The 3,220-nt window shown below is 38.0% G+C and overlaps 1 pseudogene; it reads right to left on the reverse strand.

Moving 5' to 3' along the window:
- Positions 1 to 1,354: 1,354 nt before the first annotated feature.
- LOC149158425 (UMP-CMP kinase 3 pseudogene) lies at positions 1,355 to 1,886 on the reverse strand (annotated as a pseudogene).
- Between the last annotated feature and the right edge of the window lie 1,334 nt (positions 1,887 to 3,220).

Below are 3,220 nucleotides of genomic sequence, written 5' to 3' on the forward strand. Positions count from 1 at the left end.
GTGCATCCATATGCAAATCCTTTGTGCCCTCCAAACCAATTTGGGAATGCGGAGGAGTTATAGATCCAACCTTAGTTTCTGTCCTCTGTTGTGAACCACCCTCCAGCACAATGTAGCTCGAGGAAGGGTTTTTTAGTCTAAAATATCTCTTAGCTTGACAAGCCGCCTTTAGATGCCCATTTTGGTGACATATAGTGCATCTGAAGGGCACCTTCCAAAAGTCCAACATCTAGCAAAATGAGAAGTCCCCCAAAGAGATGTCCAATTCCTCTAGTAGACCCTTAGCCATATTCATCTCCACCAAGACCCATAAGATCCTTTTGTCAAAAGCCACCAAAGATTTCTCATCAAAATAAATGAAGTGTTTGATGCAGTCTGCAACCCGCATAACAACTGTCTTGGTCCATAACTCGAGTGGAAATATGACCAATTTTACCCATAAATACTGATATTTTGGCTTATCCACCAACAAGATAAAGCCCACACTCCAACGTTGAAACCATAGGTAACCCCTCTCAAGCACCTAAGCATGTTTAAGAATCACTAAGAGATCCCCCTCATCCAAGAAATGGAAATGGATCCATTGATCCATCAACAAACTGATCATCAATAGTACCCAACAGTGGTTTCTAGTTTGCCATGACCCATGTTGGACACCTAATCCATTAAAGGTTATGGTACGGAAGTTAAACAATCAAAAGAGTCCAAGAGACATTGGAAGATGAATCCAACAATCACAAGAATGTATTATAAATGTACATCAATGTTAATAGAAAATGTAATTCATTGTTTTATCACTCATGTCTGCTCACATTCCATGTGTGCCTAACATGGTATCGGAAGGATTTCGTTCTTAATTTTCTCAATCTTGTGTGAGCCACTTGGTTTTTGTGGTCCGTGTAAACTTGCGCTTCTCTGTCTCAATGAAGCTTATAGATTTGTGTCTTTCTACTCTACATGCCCATCATTCTTTGCACGCAAACCAAAACTTGCAGGCCATATCAATCCATGACAGGCTTGACATTGTTGTTGTTGCTTGAGGATGGATTGTTTTAAATTTTCAATATCACATTATTGAGGAGCATCTACCTTACTATAATCAATCATGATTCGTGTTATTGCATATGCTTTACAAAGGGACCGTTACAAGCTTTCGATTACTGACAATGCTTGGAATCACTCTCATTTGAATGACAATGCGTTGAATGTCATCAAGTCACTGAAGCAATCTTAAATATCATGTGTTTGATAAGTGTTATGCATATGGTGTTGATGCATTAGCTTTGTTTCCTGTTATGTATCATAGTCCAAAGATGTGTGATGAATAGTGTGAAGTGAGCAATGTGATTGGTAACTATGGTGATCTATATTTGTATGCTTCAATGGCTGCTCGAAAGTCTTTAGCTATTAAATTGCCTTTAATATTCTCAAAGACCTCTTCCCTTGTCTTCACTGCATCGATCTTGCGAACCTTCCCCTTTGAGTCGTAGTAATTGACAACTGGTAGACTTGATTCAGAAAAGACCCTAAAGCACTTGGTTATTGTGTCTACATTGTCATCAACTCGGCCTTGGTTCCTATTTAGAAGTTGCCTCGACATCTCTTCCTCGGGACGGTCAAAGAATAGAATAAAATCTGGTTGGATCCGTGTAACATTTTCGAATGTTGCACGATTCTCTTCATTTCGAGGAAACCCATCAATCAAAAATGTATCATTCTCATTTACTTGCATTGCCTTTTGTAAGAGCTTAACCGTCACTTCTAAGGGAACAATCTTTCCTTCCTTTATCATATTCTCAATCATTGTTCCATTTTCTTAGCCTGATTTAATCTTGGCACATAGAAGATCCCCAGCACCTAGGTGTGTAAATCCAAAATTTTCAACAATCTTTTCGCACTAAGCACCCTTTCCTCGTTCCTTCCATCCCCCATTTATATATTGAAAAAGAGCAACATCAACAGTAAACATTGATTTTACTTTCTCTTCACCTGTTTCTACTTATACTTCTTGAAAACTACCAAACCCACTTCCAGTGGCCGAAACTTTCTCAGTTGTTGGTTCTCCAAATAGCTGGAGTGGAGTTGCACTGTCACTTGTAGTTATAGTTGAATGAATTGGAGCTTAATCATCACTGACTAGCTTTTTCCCAAACAAGGATCATGTGCCAATCAGTGACCTTGTACTTGATAGAGAACCAAAAGCGCATGCTGAGCTAAAGTTAAACGAGAATAGCAGGAAAAACAAGACAAATGGTATTATTTTAGTGTCAAAGGAGAAGCTGGAGAAGGAAAAACAAGACATTCCAACAACTCTCTAATGCCCAGAATGCCTTTACGGGAATAGCATGAACTGGCTCTTCTGTGTTCAGCTCTGTCGAATTCAAAGGCATCTACCACTTGCGGAGTAGCAGTAGGTGGAACCAATTCTATGGTTGCAAATGGATTAGGCATTTCACCGGAAGAGGATTCAATTCGATGAACCTTCACTTGGAGTTGGTGGGAAAATTGTTTGGTAAGAAAATCTTATAACTTCAAACAAAGAATTATTTTCATTAAATGTTGTCAAGGTGGGATGTTGCAATACTCGTGTATTATGCGTAAAGTAAGTTGAGCAATGTGACTTAGATCTTGAAGCAACCCTCATAAAGGACTTGGACTTGGGATGATCAAATTCAAATCCTCTTGAGGCATTTGTGGAATATTGAGTTGTATGTTGAGTGTGGATTAACCAATGTTGTCTCAAAACATAAGATCGGGATTATTATATACCTTGTTCAAAGCATAGTTGGAAGATTGTTTTTGCTTAGCAAAATCAATAGCATATGAGTTAAGACCTCAAGTCAGTATTTATTTTCCTCATTACTATTTTCTAATTGTTGAAGGGTGGAATTGCAAGAAAATTTTAAGTTTTAAATGGATCAAATTGACAATGTATTAGAGTTATTGAGAACTCTAATCATGTCTACTGTTGAAAGCACCGTTAAAATCAGCAAGGACATTATTTCTGATATTCAAATTTGTCTTCAAGGTGCACAAGAAAATATAGAGCTTTTGCAACTTGAATCTCAGCTTCAGCAAGAAGAATTACAGCAGTGCAATCATCATTCTGAACATGTTTATGTTCATAACATTGAGACAGACTCCCATAAGAAAAAAATCAATCTAGTACCCAATAAAGGAGCAAATTTGCAGAAAGATGCAGAAATTCAACCTGCACTTC

Source organism: Pinus tabuliformis, chromosome 5_2, assembly GCF_031772625.1.
Source record: "Pinus tabuliformis cultivar Carrire ecotype Pingquan chromosome 5_2, CPIR1, whole genome shotgun sequence".
NCBI lineage: Eukaryota > Viridiplantae > Streptophyta > Pinopsida > Pinales > Pinaceae > Pinus > Pinus tabuliformis.